Below are 23,969 nucleotides of genomic sequence, written 5' to 3'. Positions count from 1 at the left end.
TGGATTTAGAACCTATTGTTCATTTTCTCTTTGAATACATCAAAATAATTATCCATAATACTATTGTAATTTTCACCCATTTTTGCAATATACTCATTTATCTGATAAAGCACAGACACATCTTTTCTCCATACAACAATGCCTTTAGGAGGAAAGAATTTCTGAACATAAAAGAATAGACAAGTAAAAAAGGAACCAAACTCACATGGGTTATTCTTCAAAGTTCTTGTACTTTCCATGTTCTTGTTGAACTATCGCAGCAATAGCTCAAAAAGGTCAAATGACAAATTATTCTTTACCACCTTGTATACCAAGTCTACAACTTCACATGACACACTATTCAACTTGCTAGAGCTATAAATTTTATGTGAAATGATGTCAATACCAAACTTCAATTCAATATCAAAAACATTACTAATTTTCATTCCTCTGTCATCCCATTCTACTAGGGTTTTCTTTTCCAATTCTACCCAACATAGGGTTTTTATCATTTTGGCCTTGGCTAGCATTGGGAGTTGAGTAATTCGATGAATCATCTTCTTTGTGATCAATGCTGGTTATTCCAACTAAAACTAACCATTATGCACCTAACTAAGGATAAACCTAATCCATTTTGACTTCAAATTCATGGGGCATGTGACAGATATGAGTTAACCCTTTGGTTTCCAGGTGTTGGTGATCGAGTTGGAAAACTCCATTTACACATAGTTGACCTAGGGAATCATCCATTTTCAATGTACCATTTTCTTGAATAACACATTTGGAATGAGTGTGAATTTCGTTAACCAAAAGTACCTTTGGAGGGATTTGAGATTGTGCTCCACTCGAATCTAGGGTTTCAGTGATTGTAGGAGTGAGCTTGAAATTAGGTGCTTTCCACTCCACTCCACAAACCAACATGAAAAATCCTTGCTTAACCTTGCTACTACTGGATGCCATCTTCACTTTGTACGGTTTGAGGGAATTCAAAGATTTTCACTGGAAGTTTTCTCAAATCACTTGGAAAATCTAAAAATCACACTTTTGCAATAGTACTCAAAATTTCATAGTAAGAAATTACTTTGGTTTCATGCTTTTTGTTAAAAAATTTCCATAAGTTCTTAGTACAAAGGTAGATTGACTGACATTGTATTGATAGATTGTCATCCACTGTGCTTACATTGAACACTTGGCAAAGTCATTGTGACTCAGTAACAATAAACATCTTTATCACTCCCAACCTTTCTCGGTAGAGTTGATGACCCAAACTCACTTGGTAGAGAAGATAACTTAGTAGATAGTTATACTTTGTGATCCCTTTGTATCTGAATACTAGTTTGGATCATTTTTCTCTTTCAATCTAGAACTATTTTGGATGTCTTCTTTGATAACATAGTTCAAATTTCTCCTTAGAGAACTCAAGTAGAAATGATAGAGTCACCTAATTCTTGACTGACTTGATCATTACTTAAACTTGTATCCTTAGTAGACTTATGAACCCATTGCTATCCCATATTTTTTCAAATTTTATCATCTTTTTCCTTTTTCTCATCTTCAATTCTACCAATATTCATGCAGTTCATGGCAACATGACCAAGTTCTATACCAATGAAACATCTTTTAGTAGTGTCTCTTTTCCTCAAATGATGTTTTACACAATTTATTCCAGTATGTCTGAATTCTCCACAATAATGACATCTACACCAGGTGTTGTAGTCCTAACCAAATATTGCTTTCATAGTTTTCTCTACTGGATTCAATACCTTGGTTTTGCATTCTGATGACTTGTGCCCATGTTTCTTGCATTTGTGACATTTGCCTTCAAATCTTGGTTTCTCCTTGCATTCATTAGCCTTATGACCATGTTGATTGCAATTGTAGCATTTTTCATTGAATTTTTCTTTTCCATTGCTCCAGCATTTGTTTGATGTATGACCTATCTTACCAAAATGATTACAATTAGGTCTTTGGTTCTTTTGAGCTCCTTGCTTAGATGATTCTCCTTCTTCTATATATCCAATTCCTACTTTTCCTTTTGTCCTTAGATGTTTTGCCCATTCAATTGATTCATGTTTGCTTGAGATTTCATCATTCTTTCATTGATTTTCTTCTTAGAGTTTAGATTACTCTGTAATCTTTCATTGATTTTTCTTTCAAATTTTAGATCATTTCTAATTCTTTCACTGATTTTCCTTTCAAAATTTAGATCATTTCTCATTCTTTCATTTTCAATTCTTAGGCTCACAATTTCCTCATTTACATTGGAGAGCTAATCAATAAGGTCTACTTGCTAAAGGGATTGGTTCTACATTTCATTGTTCTTTCCATCTATCTCTTCTTTTATCTTGTTTCTCTATTCCAAAATTTCACATAACCTTACTAACTAAATTTCTTGTTCTATTCTTAGTTTTCTTACTTCTTCTTGTAGGGATCCATTCTTTTCTAGGAGTTCTTTGATTGCTTTATTGGCTTCATCTAAATTGCTTTAATGAATTTCTTCAATTCTTTCTTCAATGTAGAGATGATGATTCATTTGATTTGCAAGTTCTTTGCTTCTTTTTAGGGATTGAGAGAGTTGCTCCTTTGTTGTCTTGAGTTGGGCAATGGCCATTTCTAAATCTAGCTTTTCATTATCAATAGCTTTGTCAAGTCTGAATATCTCCATAGTCTAGATCTTTTCTCAAGCTATTAAGCTTTCTCCTAAGAATCACAATGCTCTAATACCAATTGTTAGAAATATTCAAGACTAAGCTAAGTTACTAAGAGGAGAGGGGTGAATCAGTAACTTCTAAAACTTCAACAATTTGAACCCTTAATCTAGTAGTCCAATTAGCATTTAATCCATTATATATACTCTGATCTAATTGCATACATAAGAAACTAAAATTATGAAAGCATTCATAACACTGTGACACAAGAATTTGGTGACCCACAAACCTTCCAAATAGAAAGTGAAACTGGAGTGGGGATGATACCCACAACTTTAATACTACAGTATAAAGTTAGCCTATTAAAGTTTACATTGATCACTTTTGATTATTTGTCCTATTAGGAGAAATAAGGATTGCTAGGTCCACCTTGTGAAAGGATTTACAAACATGTAATTAAGTATGCACTCAGTAAAGAGATTTACAAAAGACTGTTAGGTCTACCTTGTGAAAGGATTTGACTAATCCACCTATTAGGATGAAACAGTAGATGATCTTTGATCTGCAACTTGGTTTGTTGAATGAGATTCCTTTAATGGCTGATCTCCTTACTATGATAGATATGACTTTGTAGCTACTTATACTACTAAATCCTTTATAATTCACTCATTTTTCTTTTCTCTAATTTTGTTTGCAATCACATCTTCACATTCTCATACACATACACACTTTCGATATGGTACAATGCATTACATATATATCAATCCAATTATACAAATTACAAAGTCAGCCACAATACATGATACCACAAATATTATAAAGTTGGCCCACATGAAGGCATTGAGGTTCTAAAGACTAACTCGGTAAGGTTCTAATGCTTGGCATCAACTGTCAATGCTCCGCATTATCATACACCTGGTAGACGTAGAAGCGTGGTCCATATTGATCACTTCCAAGTAGTTCTAAACTTGGTCTGCACTAGTGACTCAGTAGATACTATGAAACTTTGTCATATAAACTAAGTCTCCTGATTTACATTGTATGACTTGGTAAATGTTATCACTTCAAGCTTAGTATAAATTAAGTCACTTGGTTAACACTGGGAAGCTTGGTTAACACTAGACTTGCATCACATACACTGTGAATTTAGTGAACACTGCAAAACTTAGCTTGCACTGGTAAACTTGGCATACACTAAGATTTATGGTTTACACTGCTGATCTTCACTTTAACTATGACTGCTTGATAACCATTGAGATTTGTCCAAAGGACTTGGCAGCAAGTATAGAACTCAATGACAATTGAAATATGTGGCAAACACTATAAACTATACAATGAGCTCAATAGTTATATACAATTTGAATAAGTGTGTGTTACTAATAAAAAACTTGACTAATATGTTAACACATATATTAAAAAAATTCTTTTGATGGTAAATCTATTCATTTTAATAAAGAGCATAGCCAAAAAAAAAGAATTGTATATGTCTTGATTTTTAATCCCAGGTCAAAAATGGCTTGGGTACAAAAACATTTTGCCACAAATTTCAACAGAATCCAAATTGGATGTATTTTATATGCAAATTGGGGTTTTTGAGTGCTCTAAGTTCAATGGTGATGTATGTTTGGGCTCATAATGCTCCAAAAAATAGGTCCCCCTAGATCTAATACAAAACACTTCTAAAAATTGAAACTCAAAAGAGAAAACTTAGATCTGAAAACCAATGTCAAATCTCTTAAAAATTGAATATGGTCATGATGATCCAGAGCTTTTATACCATGTTGAAGTTGATGAACCATCAACCCTATAGGTCCCAGGAATCAATAGCAAAATTCTATGTAGGTAGAAATTGCTAGATCCATCAAGGAGACATTATTAATGATTAAAAAAGTAGATTGCTATAATCAAAAGAAAAACAATCTCAATTCTCAATTTTAAAAAGTTTACAATGAGAGATCATCCTTATAAAGTAGATTGAAACCTTAAAAAGATCTAACCTGGGTTGCATCAGAATAATTAATAAAAGAGTTAATTATTAGATGAATAAAGTTTAGCTTAAGAAACTAGAGTTAATTAGGAAATATCTAATTAATCTAATAGCCTTTAATTAATTTTGTTTTGTTCAACTCCCCTTAATCATGAATATCCTAAAAACATCATCTGATAGAGCCAAATATCTACAATTGCCCTTTGAAAAGCTACTCGATGAAATTGATTTTGGCCATACCTCTATTCCTACTAAAAATTTGGTCTCTGTTCAACTGTGTTGCTCAAACAACCAACCCACTTTTCTATTTGGCGCTGACCTACACTTTACTTTGTTCTTCTTTATACCAGTATTTCTACCACCTCAAGGTGAAATCTTAGTTGATTTCCAAGTGGGGTCTATGTGTCATTATTTGATAGGTTGAACCTACCACCTTTTGCATGCTCGTAGCTCTAGTTTCACTTCTGACTGGGTTTACTTGCGATGACATGATGTTACGATATTACACTAGAGAAAAACCCTTTGTATCATCTTAGTACGGGAGTGTTGGACTTATGATCTTATGATCATTAGAAATGATCTCTCATCATAATCTCGCAAGCCTTGAACATGGCTCCTACAACCATTCTATACCCTTTCATTATGGCATCAAACATACTTAGTTGACTGCTTATGACTTGGTGACAAACTATCATACTCTCTCTTTATAGCATCAGCAACTTAACCTTTAACCTCCATGATCTCACAATAGTGGTTATCCTTTACCTCTTCATAGCACCGATGATTTGTTCATCAACCCTTACGATCTCATGATAACACCCTTTTCCTTTATTGGTGCAGCATCTTAGCTTCCTCCATTTTTCCCTATGATCTTATGATTGCGGCCTTCTAACCCTTGGCATAGCTTCAATGGCTTGGAATTTGACCTCTATGATGTTACAATCACCTTTTTTCCTTTACTAGCATAACATCTTAGCTTCCTCCATTTTGCCCTACAATCTTACAATCATGGCTTGCTAAACCTTGGCATAGCTTCTGTAGTCTGATCATTGACCCTTACAATGTCACAAAAACCCCTTTTATCATAAGATCAAGACCTAACACTTGCCTTCATATTTTAGACTTGTGATCTTTTGATCATCATCTCTATCATATAGTCACGGGCCTTTATTTCCTCTTTCACAATCTAATGACAATATGTTTGTCATAGCATCGACACTTCAAAACCTTATCATCACATCTCAGCTCCTTAGCTCCTTGCTCCCAATCTTATTACTGGCACAATATTAGAAACCTATGACTAGACCATAACTTCCCTACCATGGATTTAGAGACTTCCCCATTTCCTTTCACGATCTCTCAGCAAGGGACTTATCACAGCATCTTAGGTTCTAATTTTCTGTCTTACATTTTGACAAAAAACTATTTTCATCATATGGTCACTACCTCTCAAATATTCCTCTCCAATCTGATGATAAATTGCACATTGTAGCATCAACACTTCAATTTTTTATGGTCCACTATGCACTTTCAATCTTATGACTGGGCAATCACATGAACATGCAACCATATGACAATGTATAGCATCTTAGCTTGAAATCTATTCTCCTATGACCTTATCACAATAGCTACATCTTCTTTGACCTTGTAGCATTAGGAGCTCTACATTCTACCATTACAATCTCATGAAGAGAGGTTTATCATATCATCTTAACATCTCAGGCTCATGGCTTCTTCATAACATCTTATCCCTCAAACTTGGTTTTCATGATCCTATGATCCTGCATCTATTGTGCCTTTGGGCCTCTCTTTTTCTGGCTTTATGATCCCTTGACCAAAGCATGTATTGTGCCATCATACCATCATAACATTGTAGCTCTAGGGATATTTTGTAGCTTTGGGACTCTGTTTTCATCTCTTCATGATCTTACAACAAACTGTCCTTGTAAGATCATAACTTCAAATCTTTAGCTGACTGATGTCAAATAAGCATATCAAGTTTTAATCAACCAACCTTCCCTTAATAGCTCAACATATTTCCCTTGTGAACATGTGATGCTATGAAGCTATGATAGACCCAAAAAATATTGCACTGTCATAATGAAAAATGTAACTCAACTCTTAACCCTTGCAAATGTGTGACCAAACATTTTTCATTTCATTGCATTAACTCTAGGTCAATAATAACTTGGCATGAACATGGGACTAGCCATTTCTTTGAATGAATGCATCAGATAAACATATAATATGATTTATTGACCAAGTGTAATGGAGTTCCTTCAAAACTACCCCACCATTTTTCTTTAACTATTAAATCCTCCTAAAGGTGTGCCACATGTCAGCTATGAATTTTTTTATTTCTCTATCCTGGCTTGGAAGTGGACCATCTACACCACTTGTCCCCTTCTAATTTTCATGGCATGTTATTGACCAATAAAAGGACATGAGATGGCTACCACCCTATAAATGAATGGTCAACCCTTCTATTTTTTGCATAAGGATACAAAACTGGTAACACTCACATTGGAGCTAATTGTGTGAAACATCATATGAGGAAAAGCGATACTACAAAAAGATGTTTTATTTGTATAGAACTCAGTCATCTTGCCAGGAATTGCATAAACATAGGTAGAATTAAAGATGAAAATAAATCCAAAGCTAATAGAATAAAAAAACCAATGAGGCAACAATGGGTACCCAAATCTCCATAGAATTCAAGCCAAAGTCCTAAAATTATTGACACCCAAGTCAATGAGTTGGGTGGTTCAATCACTTCAACTTAGTTCCCTATGGAGATCACTAGAACTATGTTTCAAAAGAAGTCATTTAACATTAGTTCTAGCCATAAAAAATAATGATCCAGTTAGCATTCAAGATGCAGAGGGATCAGTGAATTTTTATAAAATTCATAGACCTTCTCGAGTTAGGTCGGGTTGCAAGACCTTACCAAGAAATGTCAAGTTACATGTTGTTACCAAAACAAGTTGATAGTTCCTACTAAGTGTTGAAAAATCTACCAAGCTATAGATTTTAACCAAGCATTAAAGGATAGACTGAGTGGAAGATAGTTTGTTACCAAGTAGATATGAAGTAAAAAGAATTAATGTTGATCAAAGTAGGAAATTTGTTAAAAGAGTTGAAATCAATTCCATTGTTTCACCATGAATTTTAGAGCTATTTGTGCAAGAGAGAATCTAGACTCCCAAGCAATCTGAGCATTTGTTGTCAAACTTTTCTTACATTTTTTAGAAACCCTACCAAGCAATGGCATCCTCAAGTAGCAAATAAAACAAAGGATTAGAAATGCTAGTTCGTGGAGTTGACTGCAAGGCATCTAATTTCAAGACAAGTCCAACAATTACAGAGACACTCAACTTAGTTGGTTCACAATCTCAAATTCCACCAAAGGTATTACTCATGCATGAAATTTATTCCTTTTATCACTATTCAATTCAAGAACTCAGAACCCTAGAAATGGATGAATCTTTGAAGGAGTTATGTGTGAATGGTGAGTTGAAACCTGAGCATCAACATTTGGAAACCAAGTGTTTAACACATATCCCACATATGCCACATGATTTCCAAGGAAAATGGATAAGGTTTATCCTTAGTCTTGTACACAATGGGTAGTTATGGTTGGACCAACTCATTTAGATAATGAAGAAAATAATTCACAAAATTGTTGGGCTTCCAATGTTGAAAAAAGTCAAGACAACCAAAACCCTAGGTCAGGTAGAACTGATGAAGAACATTCTTGCCAAGTGGGATGAAAGAGGTATGAAGCTAAATGGAGTATTTGACATGGATTTTAAATTCCATGTACATTTTATTTTACATAAGATATAAAACTCGAGCCAATTAAATAGTGTATCTTGTGAAGTTGTTGATCTTGCATACAAGGTTGTGAAGAATAACCTATCCTTCAACCTTGCTGAGCTTCTACTGAATCAACTAAACAATAACATGGAGAGCATCATGATATCAAAGAATGATTCATGTAAGTTTGTATCTCTTTTTACATTTTAATTCTTCTATGTTCAAAAAATTTTCCCTTCCAAAGGTATTGTTTTATGGAGAAAACATGTGTTTGTTCTATATTAGATAAATGAGTATAGAAGAGATGGGTGAAAATTTTAATAACATTATCGATAACTACTCTCAATCATTCAAGGAGAAGATTCATAATAGGTTTTGGATTCCTAAGAAATTTTTACAAGACTACAAGGATGATATATGTTTTATGATGGATTGTAACAAAGTATATATCCAATTAGTCAGACCAAGAGTAGCATGGGTTAAGCCTCTAGAGTATGAGGTTAACATCGATGAGACTAAAGACATCATAAAGGTTCTTCTAAATGAGCTAGTGGATCCTAAAGATACTTATTTTGGAACATATGATGAGGCTAAAGCAAGAATTGACCTTTAGATCAAGCTACCAGAGGCAGTAAGCAAAGGAAGGAAAAGAGTAGAAAAGATACTAAAAGGATCACAAACTCTTATGCTTATAGAGGGTAAGGGTGATGATTTGGATGATGATGAAGAAGATGAAGAAGAGAAAGAAAAATCATAGGAAGAAGAACCCTTGAGGTACAAAGGTGAGGTTATCATAACCAAGCTTGCAAAATCATCTTTCTTTATAATCATAAGAAGAGGAACCAAGTCAAGAAAGAAGTTGAAGCTAGGTCAAGATAAATTAGAACATATTATTTTGAAGAGATCTATACCTACTCTTCAAGAGAGACTAAAGAAGATGGAAGAAGGATCTAGGATGGAAAACTTTAAAACATTTAAATATGAAACAAGGAATGTGGAAGAGGAAAACCAGATTGAGGACATGCTATTGTCAAAGCTAGGCAAATGGAAATACTCACTAGATGAGCTTGCAAAGTAGATTCCTAATGAAATTTATTAGGTAATAAAGCCTAGATGTTAAAGTGCAAAGAAGACTACAAAGGACATTTTCTAGTAGCTCTTGAAGCAACTAATGCCCAATCTTAGTGAAAAGGAAATAAAAGAATCCTTGAAGAAAAATGACAAGAAGCTCACACTCAAGTTAAACACTTGTGTGATATTGCTTAAGGAGATAAAATATGTGGTGAAGGTACCAATAACTACATGGAAGAACATCTATCAGTTTCTGAAACCAAGTAACTTTTTTGTTCATGTTGATGACAAAGATAATAAAGATGAAGAGGAAGTATAATTAAAGATTGATGAAATTGATGGTGTCAATCTTGATGATGAGGAGGAAGAATAGGAAGCTAATGGAGGAAGTCTTCCAGAGATACAAAGCATTGAGGAAACTAATGCAAAGAAAATTCTAGCTATAGTTATGGCTTCATTACCTGACTCTTTGAGAAAATCCTTAGTGCAAATAGGCTCAAAGATAGATTCTACCAGGTTGGTTGTGGATACCACTACTATACGAAGCACCCAACCAAGATCAAGTTCTATCAGCTGAATATTACATTGATGGAAGTGCACATCACTTCATCTACCAAGTAGCAAGGTACTCCATCATCAGGATCAACTGAGCAGCAACAAGGTATTCTTGCTATTAGTGTTGTTTCTTATTTATTGTAAGCCCATCTACATCTACAATTATTTTTGAAAGTTGAGAACCAGTCTTAACTGAGTACTAAAATTCAAGACAAGGGAAAACAAATTGTTTCCACTAATTTGACAAAAAGAGGTAAAGAAAAGGAAGCAATTGATCTAGATGAGGATAGAATTATTCCAAATTGGGATATCTCTACCCTCACCCCTAATAAAATGAACACAATGGGTGAACTATTAAATAAAAGAGCTAGGCAATAAAAGCTTTGAGAAGAGAAGAAGAAAGAAAATCAATTTTTTGAGGACATAAAGAGCATACTTTTTGATGCTCTAAGTGTTGAGGTTGACAACACTCAACTTATTTTGGATCAATTAGCATAAATTATCCACAAATTCAGTGAACACCTGAATGGACAAGAGAAGCTAGTACAAAGAGCAAAAAGGAAGTTTGAAAATAGAGTGTTGGAACTGTTGCACAAAGATTGCAATATATCAAGTATATTTAGCTACTATTATTGGTTCACTAGAAACCTCTATTAGTAATGTGGTTTCAGTATTTGTCAAACTTAGTGACACAATATTTACCAAGGAGATTAAGGATAAATTGTCCAAGATAGATGAAGACTTGAAGGAAAGTGTACACCAGCTGTCTCTTGACCCAAGCAACAGTTCTATACATTTTACAAGGATCAAGTATTTGACCAACTTTTAGGTAGAATTACTGAAGGAAGAAACTAGGATTAGGGCCACACTTGCAAGAATCCAAGGCATGATTTTTCTAAACATGGATGCATTGTAGAAACACATTAAGCATGAAAAGAATCTCATCCATGATAATAACTTCTCCATAGCTGATCATATGATGGAATTATTAGCAAAATTTTAGATTGCATTACATGCAAGCAAGGTGTTATAGGAAAATTGGGACAAGACAATGGCACATATTATAAAGGTACATTCTAATTTCTTGTCACAGTTTGGTATTTTCATATAGATGTTATACACTTTGGCATTTATGTCAAAAATAGGGAGAAGTCTATACTATATTGTATAAAGCAGGAAAAGTCATGTATATATATTGGCTAGAAGTAATATGTAAAGATAAAATGAGGGAAAAGATATTGTACAGTATATACTATACTCCAAATGTATAATATAGGAGATATGTATGGGGGAGTAGTATAGTATCATGTAGATAAGAAAAAAAGTATCTTTACAAAAGAAATTTTAAAAAATTAGAAAAAGAGACTATGTTACTGAGTTGAAGACATTGAATGATGGTAAAAGAAGTCTTACAGTTTTGAAGATTTATATTTTTGGTTTTGATAAATGTTTTTGTCACATATGCCAAAGGGGGAGATTGTTGACATTAAGGTTTATTTTTCTATTAGTGACTTAACACTTAGTCTAAAGGTTACATTTCTACTAAGCTTATCATTTAGTTAGTAGTGTTAACCAAGTGTTTCAGATGCTCTCGAGTCAAGTAGTTAGTATGCAGTGTCTATCAAGCAACTAAGGTAATTTGTACTATTTTTCGAGCTACATAGTGTTTACCAAGCTTTAGAGGCAATGTTTAGTGCAAACTGAGTGTAGTAGAGGCTAATAAGTTATTCAATGGAAGTGAAGATGATCATAATGTTAACTGAGCTATGAGGTGTTAACCAAGTTCTCTAGTGTTAACCGAGCTCATAATGATAACAGTGTGAATCTAGCATTGACTGAGTCATGGAGTGTCAACCAAGTGATTTAGGGGTAAAAGTATAAAGTTGTGTCAACTTTTAGGCTAACTTAATAGAACAACCAAATTTGAGTATTTATATCTAAAAATCAATTCTATTCAAACATATGATCTAAGATAAATTCATTCTAGTTAAGTTATATATGGTCTCACACTTTTCCAATTGAAAATGTCTATTAAATGCATGTTTTATATTAGTTTGTATGCAATTACTAAAGAAATAAAATTATTTTAAAAAAGTGGTATTTCAATAACTCTTACTATTTTTTATGATATTTCTTTAATAACATATAAATACCATTTTGTAGAGCTCAAAATGACTATTCTCATATAGAGTTTATAGTGTTTTAATTAGTTATAGTATATTATAATTAAAAAATTCTATATCCATGTATTTTAACACTTAAAAAAATGTCAATTTTGAGAAAGAAAAAAATATTAGATCATATCAAAAAAAAAAAAAAAAATTCTATGACATTCTAGACGAGAGAACCCTCTTCTAGAATGTATAATTTTTCTCTTGGTTAAAATAGATTTATTTTGAAAAATGTGGTGGGAGATGGAAACTATCGATTTCAGGTGAGTTGAAATTTGAATCATTATAAAGGATAAAATCTAGATCTAAAGCCATTTTTTTAATTTTTGATTGCTCTAGCTATATATGTTGTCTATAACATAGTCTAAGATCAAAGGGAAATAAGTTTATTTCCATATAGTTTTTTGGTGGGATCTAGACCCCTAATTTTCATCATTTTTTAGAAGCTAAAAAATTATCTATAAAAATTAGGATAAATATATCAATTCTTATTTCTAAATAATTATTAAAAATTATAATCCTAAACTTCATCCATTTCTACACATTTCATTAGTTTACTTCATTTTCAAATTCAAAATAATAATACCAATTTTACGTCATTCAATATGTACAGTTGTACTTTTGTTAGCTTTTTCCTTTACAAAAGGGTGACATAGGTTTGTGCTTTTACCCTTATTTGCTACCAAGTTTATTAGTATTCATCAAGTCACATAGTGCTAACTGAGTTCAAGCTACTTTGAAGTTATTAGTATAGACCAAGCTTCAAGTTTGTTGGTGTAAATAAGTATTTACTTATTACACTTACTTAAGTTTTACTTAGGTTAATGCATTATTTAATTATTTTACATTATTTTATTATTATTATAGTGAGACACTTAAGAATTTGTGAACTCTCATTGAGTTATGCAACTCTAATTAGGCACATGGTGTCTACAACACAGGAGTATGCATCATTCACTGAGTTGTTATTTGGACAACATAGTTTTTCACACTCCTCATTTAGCACATGTTGTCTACTCCACTGATTTGTGTGCTACACCATTGTAGGCTTATCCCCACATCATTGCACTTAATCCTGTGCTTAATGGAGGATAATCCATATCTGGTGGACATGTGCCTAGTTTTATGACATATCATGATGCTGACTTCTAGGCATTCTAGAAGCTCTCCTGAGGCCTTTATATTCAGGCACTCCTAGTGTACTCTTGTATCGAATTAATGAATGAATATCGTCATTCTAATCATACTCTGTCTATTTTGGTCTACTGTGTGCTTGTGTTGAGTTCTTTAGTTCTTGGGTTAATTCTAACCTAAGCCAAATTCTTACATGGTATCAGAGCTGAAGAGGATTCTCATCACATAGTCGTTCGAGACTGTTCATGCTTCAGCATCTCGACACGATTTTGGAGGATCCGCAAAAATTGGGAGTGTCTAGAGCCAAATCTAACCTCTCTGTTGTGTTTGGAGCATCAATTCTATTAAGATTGACTATAAATTTGCTTATATTGGGTGAAAGTTGATCGTGAGGCAAAAAAAATTTTGCAAACCGGCACCCGAAGGCACCAATTTGCAATTGGGTATGATCATTTATTTGATTTGATTAGTTATTTTTCAGATCCAAATCTCTGCAATATATTTGTATTTTTGGATTTAATTTTTGAATTACTTGCATAGGAAGAGAAATTTTTTGGCAGAGCCGGGCTATCAACCCTCGATCTACATATTTGGGCGGATATATTATTTCGCAAGTTTTTTAATTCACGGGCAGTACCAAATTTGGCATACTGTACCACCGATTGGTCTTCCATTCTCACTTGGCAGCTTACACATATTATGATAGCTATTTAATATCGGTCAGGCTAGACAATTCCCAGTAGCCTCGATCACCGATGGATACAACAAACTGAGGACGATTGCTTCTACAGTTATCACTACAGACGCTTCAATTTTAACAGCGGTAAAAGCGCCATCCCGATGCATGTGGAACTAAATCCCACCATCACTGGTAGCGAAAAGTACAGCCTGGCCACCACACGAGAAATACTGACGAACCTATCTGTGGAAACATTCTGACACGTGGAAAATCAGCACAGGGATGCGACAGCGAATGCTAACTCATCATCCACGTCTGCCTGTACTTCCTCATCCATAGACACGCAGGCATCTAGTCAAACATCCTGTATGTGACACCTCATAGGTGACTGGACAGCACAGTCAGCCAGACCCATCAGCCTATTTGTACGCCCCATCACTGAACATGTGATTTTTCTATACGTCCATACGATCCCATATAGTATAGACCTGCCACATCATTAGAGGGCTCAAAATTTGCTGACGTGATCAGCTTTAGTAGCCTAAAATTGACAGTTGTATGATCGTCATTCTAGGGCCTTATTGAACTACTATAATAGCCATATGACCATCAAATTTAACCTCATCTTTTTCTGGTGCAACCCCTCACCAAATTGATTTTGGATTTTGCAATCTGACTTCAAGAGGCCATAACTCGCACATTTGGACTCCAAATCAGGTGCAATTTTTTTTGAAATTGGGTAAAATTTTCTAAATTTTTTAGTGGTGTAGCTATTTTTTGGTTTTGGTGCACGGATTATTTAGAAATTATATTTTTTAGCAACTCTACCTGGATAATCCTGCATTTTGCAACTTCAAACGCTCCGTATGGGCACATCAGTTGTCAAAAATAGGTTCCATTTTTTTTGAAAGTGTGTATTTTTTTGTCTACTTTTTAGATCTAGAATCGAATTGTAGGGTTTTGTGGAAAAAATTGTCACTTTCAGACATAGGGCTTTCTTTGCTTTGTAATGCTTTAGAATTGTAGCACATTGTAAAGTTTCAGATTTGTACTCTATTAAGAGGTTGTAACAAGAAAAATCAAAATTCCACGAAGGCCAAAATTGGCAAGTGGCCCATTGTAATCGCACTACTAATAAAGTGCCCAAAGCATCTATTTTGGGCGGGTTTCTTGATTTAGTGAAAAGGGGGGCTGTCCTTGGTGTTGTGTTCTCTCTTTTCTCCAATTTTATTTTATTTTTTGCATTATGGGCAACTTTAAGTTTCCTAAGTTAACTCCTCATAACTATGCTTTGTGGTCAATCAAAATGTTATATCACTTAATGCATAATAGAGTTTCACAATATGTAGATGGTACTCTTCCTAAATCAGCAGGTAGTAATGTATCAGCAAGTGAAATTTCAAATTGGGTAGCCATGGATAGGAAAGCCCTAGGTGATATATGTTTGGGGGTAGATGATAAAATCATGTATCAAATCAAGAAATGTACTACATCCAAGGAAGCTTGGGATACCCTCAAAAGCCTTTATGGTAAAGTGTCTGAAGAGGATGTTTTCAAGATTGAAGATGAGCTTGTTTCCTTAGATCCTAAGTCATATGACTCAATATAGGACTTCATCATTAAGGTGAATGAATTAAGGACAAAGCTTACTGATTGTGGGAATTCTATAAAAGATGACAGACTGATCTATCTCATACATAACAAGCTGCCATAAGAATATTCCACATTTGTATCTTTTTTTTAACACCTCAAAGATTACCTTAGGGCCTGCCTACAAAAAAGTCACTTTTGATGAATATGCAAAACTGTTGGATGATGAAGAAAAGAAGTTGAAAATAATGGGGATTCTCAAATCACCTCAGTCCAAAGCATTGGTGGCCAATGAGGGTTCTCAACATTCAGCTGGTCAATCTTTAAATAAAGGAAAGGGTAAGAAGAAATGGAAGAAAGACAAATATGAGGATACAGAAAAGACAACACCACAATCCAATCAACAAGGCATGTCCTCGAATTCCAACAAGAAAGGGGACAACAATAATAAGGAGAAGAAGAAGTGTGCTTATTGCAAGAAAATGGGTCATAAAGAGCATGAGTATTATTTTAAAAAGATTGATGAGTTAACCAGCATCATGAAGAAACATAATGTTCCATTGCCTGATGCTTACAAGGAGAAGGGATCATCTTCATATTCAAAGGGAAAAGGGAAAGCATTCATGGAAAATGCAAACTCTTCAAAAGAATGGATATTTGACTCAGGTGCCACATATCACATGGGTTCTTCAAAGGAGAATTTTTCTTCATTGACGCAGTCCAAGGTACCACACATCTTCATGGGGAATGATAGCAAAATGAAAGTTGAAGGAAAAGGTAATGTGGAAATGGAAAATGGAGAGTTTCAAGAGGTTCTCTATGTTCCAAACCTAAGTTTGAATCTCCTATCAATCTACCAATTCACTCACTTTGGAGATGGACATAGAGTTGAGTTCCTTCTAGACTTAGTAAAAGTGCATAGTCTTCACGATGATTCCTTGGTTGCAGTGGGGAAAGTGAATGATCACAAGAAATTGTACTCGTTCTCGCATTTTGTACCCAAGTCTTATTCAAAGGCCTTGTTAACTCAATCAAAATCAAACATGCAATTATAGAATGAGCGGTATTGTCATCTTAACTACCGCTACCTTTAGCAACTTTGCACATACCAAATGGTCAAAGGTCTACCTCAAATCAACTTTTCTAAGGGTGAGTGTTCAACAGATTTAGTGGATATGCATCCAGAGGGGAAGTTACAAAGAGGGAAGTCTTCTAGAGCAATAAGTGTTCTTCAGATGGTTCACATGGTATTAGCAGGTCCTTTTGCATTTAACCAAGGTTGCTACATACCTACCTTAGTTGATGACTTTTCAAGGTTCACTTGGGTCTACTTTCTCCATAGTAAGGGTGAAGTTTTGGACGCATTTCTAGACTTCAAGGCTCATGTAGAATGGCAATCAAGAAAGGCCATCAAAGTACTCTGAATGGAAAATGGAAACATGGATGTGAACAGAAGACTTAAAGACTTTTGCATACATGAGGGAATTGATCTTCAGACTCCTTCAGCATTCAGTCTGCATAAGACAGATGTTGCAGCATTGAGGATTAGAACTCTTAAGTCTATGGCAAGTTGCATGATTCATGCCAAGTCTCCAGATCCATCATTAGAAGTTGAAGCAATCTCCAATGCCACTTACATTCTTAATCATTCTCCTCTTCCAGCATTAGATGGCAAAACTCCCTTTGAGGCATGGTGCGGCAAAAAACCTATTGTGACACATTTCAGAGTCTTCGGTTGTCCTACTTGGGCAAACAGATCTTCCAAGGGATGCAAGGAACAATCATCTCGACCTTTTACCTTCACTGGTTATGAATATGGTGTGAAGGAATATAGACTTCTAAATCCTGTGACACATCAGTTTTTTGTGGAGAAGGATGTACATTTTGAGGAAATTTCTCCAAGCTTATCTTCTACTCCTCTTTGCACATCATACAACGTGGATACTAATAGTGTCACCAGTGATAGTGATTCAATAGATTTAGATACGTGGAGTTCTGTCGACAGATACAATGAGAGGTCACTTCTTCAGTTCAGTCCACATGCATACATCATCACAGTGATAGGTCCAGAATAGCAGGGTACTTTCAGTCTTCCAAATATAGGTTCAGTGACAAATTTGGGGGATAGTGTTCATGATTTTCCTCTTCTTCTTGATGCAAAATTACCTTCTTTAGTTGTCACAAGGGTTCCATCAGACTCTCTTGTTCATTCTCTACATGATCAATCCTCACAGATTGAAGTGATTGTGGATACTCATGATCAACAGTTACTGACAGCTCTTCATTAGTTGCAGAGATAGACAGTTCTTTGGGACAAGTTCTTTAGCCAGTTGAGCAAGTTTCAGAGACATCACTTATCCATGGGATTCTTTCCACATACAGTGGAAGCATCTCATTTGTACCTTTGGTATTGTTTCTTCCTAAGGGGAGGAACACCATTCTGCAGTCTTGGATCAGCTTCTTCATTGGTGCAGTCACTGTTCGAAATTCTTCTTTCGGGGGGGAGTCCATCCTGTCTCTCTTCCTCTTCTCATCATTCTCTTATGTATATATTGTATGTATATCATAATGGGGGGGTCTTGATTACTCCATCCATCCATGCATCCTTCTTTATCTCTCTTTTTGGGGGAGGGTTTTTCCCATGAGGTTTTCCCTCTTTCCTCGCTTTGTAGGAGATAGCATATCATTATGTACATGGGTACCTAACATGGCCTAGTAGCTGGGACCCATATTGCATTTCATCCTAGATTGTGTAAGCTTAAGGGAATTCCCCTAACTTGCACTTAAGGGGGGGTGTTGGTGTAAATAAGTATTTACTTATTACACTTACTTAAGTTTTACTTAGGTTAATGCATTATTTAATTATTTTGCATTATTTTATTATTATTTTAGTGAGACACTTAGGATTTTTTGAACTCTCATTGAGTTACACAACTCTAATTAGGCACATGGTGTCTACAACACAGGAGTATGCATCATTCATTGAGTTTTTATGATGACAACACAGTTTTTTGCACTCCTCATTTAGCACATGTTGTCTACTCCACTGATTTTCATGCTACACCATTGTAGGCTTATCCCCACATCATCACACTTAATCTTGTGCTTAATGGAGGATAATCTATATCTCGTGGACATGTGCCTAGTATGACATATCATGGTGTTGACTTCTAGGCATTCTAGAAGCTCTCCTGAGGCCTTTATATTCAGGCACTCCTAGTGTACTCTTGTATCCAATTATTGAATGAATATTGTCATTCTGATCATACTTTGTCTACTTTGGTCTACTGTGTGCTTGTGTTGAGTTCTTTAGTTCTTGGGTGAATTCTAGCCTAAGCCAAATTCTTACAAAGTTCAACTGAGTGCCAAAGATTATCAAGCATTGATAGTTTTTTTCACGTATCAGAACATCACCAAGTTTGTCTTCAGAACCAAAGTTACAACAGTTGGGTTGATTTTTTTAATTATGATTGATTTGGTATTGTAGCCAACTCTAGAAGGTAATGAATTAGATTGGTATATATGTAATGTATTGTACTATATTCAAATGTAGATGTATGAGTGAATGAATTGAGGATTGTGAATTATGAAAGGCTACAAGCAGTAAAAGGGGTAGCAAAGATTTATCTATCACAATCAGGTGATCATTGCATATCAAGGAATCTCAACCAGCAAATCAAAGTCACAGATCAAAGATCTCCTAACCAAATGCATACTTCATTGTACATTTGTAAATCCTTTAACAAGGTGGAACTCACAGTCCTTATTGCTCCTAAAAGGGGAGATCACCAAAAGCAATCAATTGTAAGCCTTAATAGGTTAACTTTAGTACTAAAGCTTGTGGGTATCATCCCCACCCCAATTTTACTTTCTAATTGGAAGGATTGTGGTTTACCATATTGTGTGTCAAAAGTGTTATGAATATCTAATGCTTCCATTCTTTCATGCATGCAATAAGATCAAAATATTATATGAGGATTAATCGGTGAAATAGTTAAAGCTTTTAGATTTTATTCGTTCCTAATTCACCACCGCACACCCACCCCCCCCCCCCCCCCCCCCCTCCCCCCCCCCTTTCAGTAACCTTGCCTATCTTATATTTGCAACAGATTGGAAATAGGCAGAGAGCAAGATTTTGGAGGGATTCACAGAAAGGGGAACTATCTATTAATTCTTTCTTCATAAATAAAGACTAGGTCAACTCAAGGGAATCTATGGAGGGAATTTGGGTTGTGGATTACATGTAGTTTGAGTCTCTGACCTCATCAAGGGCTAGTTAGAGCAATATAGGAGAAGCCTCATCACCCAACTCCATTTCTCTGCAAAATATACTCTTGAACAAAATGGTGATTCAATCAATGTTATCATATTCTTTAATATGGCCTTCTTCCAAATTAGGTGTATCTAAAGGAAATCTTGAATATGAATTACTTAGGAAAAGGTATATCAATAAATTATGGCCATTCAAGCTTTGTTGGGGTAAATGGACATTACCAAAGGCTAGGGCTTTTCTCTAGGTATCTTTACATGGCAGGATCTTGATGAATATTAGATTGAAGATGATAGGTATTGTGGGTCCAATTTGGTGTATACTATGCAAGCACACAGAGGAGACACGTGATCATTTTCTCTGTTGGCATCCATACGCATGTGAATACTAGGAATGGTGTCTAGATAGACTATAGTGGTTTGCTATCAAAAATAGCTCTTTTTTTATGTTCTTTCTTCGTCACCCATAGATAGAGTAAAATCTAAATAGAGGTTCCTTTTTCTAGTAAGCCTTTCAATGCTAGGGTGGCATTTATGGAAGGAGAGGAATCACAAGATTTTGAAAGAGGAATGTATGTTAGTGAATGAGTTAAAACTCAAGATTCATGCAGCCATTAAGGAAGTTTTTATTTCAAGAACTCAAGGAGTACAATAACATTATTAGTTGAGTTGGGACTATGACATGGAGAGTACATGGCAATTCAATGTGTGTAAGGATCACATGACTTTAAGAAAGAAGGGCCAAAGGAGTAATACAGTATGACAGACTCCACTGTCAAGCTGGATGAAGTTGAATTTTGATGGAGCCAACAAAGGGAATCTAGGCAGTAGCATCTTGAGAGCTATCATCAAAGATGATCAAGGCACAATGATGCATGAAATTGCTTGTAGTGATGGAATAACTACCAATAATTTAGCTAAGATATAAGCTTTGTTGCATTGGTGCACTAACAATGGCATAAATAAGTTAGTAATTAAGGGGGACTCACAAATAATTATTAATGGTGTGATTAGAGTAGAATTTTGAAACTGAAGATTAGCTAATTGGTTGCCAAGGATAGAAGAAGAAATTAAATCTTTGCACAACTTTCACATACAAAATGTATTTCATGAAGGGAATAAAGTAGTGGAATTCTTGGTAAATCTAGGAATAGATTCTATGTCAGAACAAGAGTTTGGCCAAGACAAAAATATCCCTACAGGTCTGTGCAATGTCATTTTGGTAGACATTGCAACACTTCCTAGGGCTGGGATCAGCTAAATCAATCTAATTTAGATAGCATGATAGGAGGGAGTTGGAGGTTGATGTACAAGTATTTTGGTCCACATTAACTCTATTTCTATCCTTCATATCTGCAACAAGGATTGTGTAGATATGGAGTAGCTTTTGAGTTTTATATAAGTTGCAAAGACTTCATTTATTGGAACATATTAGATAAGGCACTATGGAAAAAAATTTGGGCATTACTTGCAAGTGCTCATAGGTGGAAGCATGGGTGGAGGCACCAAAGGAGTAGATCAATAATATTTTCAAGAATGCAAATGATCGAGAGACGGAGACCATAATTTCTATATTAGGGATCAACTATTGGGGATGAGGACACATTCATGATGAAAATTTGGTTCATGATTTTTTTCATTTGATTATCTAGGTCTTCAGTCACCCGATGCTAGCTTATGGCATGATCCCATGGATCATTAGTGAGGAGGTGTATTTGGAGGTTCTCAATGAAATAGACTTGATTTACACTAATATATTTGATGGGAATTTACTAGGATAATTTTGTTTGGAGGCCAAAGGAAAGAAGAAGGTTATGAAGAAAGCTTGGATGTTGTTTAAGTCATGAATAATGAAGGAGAATTACATGAGGAAATTTGAGTCATTTTATCATTCAAATGATAATATCTTCCTAGAAAAAGTTGCAGATAGGATGGTTTCTATTGGCAAAGGAATCAGTTACTTGTTACATTAAAGTTGGGTGGATTAGCTTGTGGTAGTTTGGTCATTTTGTATATGGAGAAGTTATCTCTAATATTATATGTAAGTTTTATTTTGATAATAAAAAGGGTATTTCCCACTAGGCAGAGCTTGCTTTAAAAAATGGTATGAAGTATGAGCATATGAATTTCCTTGTAATCTCAAAACATGGTAAAGAAGAAGTAGAGGAGGGACCTATAGAAGATGCAAATCTATTGGCAAATTTTTCTAATATTGTATCAAATAATGTACCTAATAGATTACCCTCAGTGAGGAAGATCAATCACCAGATGGATTTGATTCTAGGAGCCAATTTTCTAAATAAGGCAGTGCACAAAATGACACCAATAGAAAGGGAAGAGTTGAATAGACAAGTTCATGAATTGTTACAAAAGAGGTTCATTTGGAAGATTTTGATTGCATTTTTTGCACCAGTAGTATTAGCACCTAAGAAGAATAGAGAATGGAGGATGTGCATAGATTCTCATGCTATCAACAAGATCTCAATCAAGCATATATTTCCATTTCCAAGGATGGATGATATTATGGATAGTTTAAGTGGACCTATGTATTTCAAAAATATAGATCTAAAGAGTGGATACCATCATATTGGCATCAAAGAAGGCAATGAGTGGAAGAATTCTTCAAGAAAAGGGAAGGATAGTACAAGTGGTTAGTCATGCCTTTTGGGCTAACCAGTGCACCAAGAAGTTTCATGCGGCTCTTGAATAAGGTGTTGAAGGAGTTTCTAGGTAAGTTTTTTTTTTTTTACCTAAATGATATTTTGATCTTTTGTAAGATTCTAGAGTATTATTTGATGCATATTTGAAAGGTGTTTGATAAGTTAAGAAAAGAAAAGTTATTGATAAACTTGAAGAATTGTAGTTTTGTGAAGGAGTTAGTGTACCTCAGATTTGTAGTTTCAACAGAAGGTCTAAAAATGGGCTCAAAGAAAGTGAATACTATCCTTGAATGGCCTACTCTAAAGAGTGCTATAGAGGTAAGATATTTTCATGGTTCAACTAGTTTTTATATAAATTTTATAAGAAGTTTTAGTAGTATTTTTGTACCCTTGACTGAAACAATGAAAGGAGATAGGAAATAATTCAAGTGGACTGTAGGGGTAGATAAGACTTTTAATTTTTTGAAATAGAAAGTTATAGAGCAGCCTATTTTAGCACTTCCAAATTTTAACAAGGTGTTTTAAGTAGATTTTTATGCTAGTGGTACTGCAATAGGAGCTATTTTGAGGCAAGAAGGTAAACATGTTGCTTATCTCAATAAGAAGTTGAATGATTCCAAAACAAAACATTATGTTTGTGATCAGGAATTTTATGCTATAATTCAAGCATTGAAGAAGTGAAGAAACTATCTTCTTCCTAAAGATTTTTTTTGTATACTAATCATCAAACTTTGGAATATTTTAATAGACAAGAAAAATTGAACCAAAGGCATTTGAAATGGATTGAGTTTTTATAGAGTTATACATTTGATTTGAAACATAGGAGTGGGAAGTCTAAAAAAGTTATAGATGATCCTAGTAGAAGACAACTTATGCTGACAAAAATACAAATTGAGGTGGTTGGGCTTAAGGAACTCAGTAATTTGCATCAAGAGGATCATGATTTTGGTAAAGCATAGAAATCTTGTACAGAACTTGTAACACTTGATAGGATGAAGTGGTTGGATTTCATAATCCAAGATGGTATGTTGTTCAAAGGAAGTTAGTTGTGCATTCCAAGAAGTTCAATGAGAGAGAATCATCAAGGAGAAACATAGTGGAGGATTGGTTGAACACTTTGTTAGAGATAAAACCATTGCTTTGGTTGTTGAGAACTATTATTGGCCACATTTGCAACAAGATGTCAAGAAGTTTTTGCAAAGTTGCAAAGTATGTCAGATGGAAACTGGGGTAAAGTAGAATATGGGATTGTATCAACCATTACCTATGCCAGAAAAGCCATTGGAGGATGTGCTCATAGATTTTGTTCTTGGTTTACCAAAAACACAAGGGCATGATTCCATATTTACAATGGTTGACATATTTTCAAAGATGGCACATTTTGTTTCTTATATGAAGACTAGTGATGTT

Source organism: Cupressus sempervirens, chromosome 8, assembly GCF_028749045.1.
Source record: "Cupressus sempervirens isolate cs-2001-9-10 chromosome 8, ASM2874904v1, whole genome shotgun sequence".
Lineage (NCBI taxonomy): Eukaryota > Viridiplantae > Streptophyta > Pinopsida > Cupressales > Cupressaceae > Cupressus > Cupressus sempervirens.
This window is presented reverse-complemented; position numbering follows the sequence as displayed.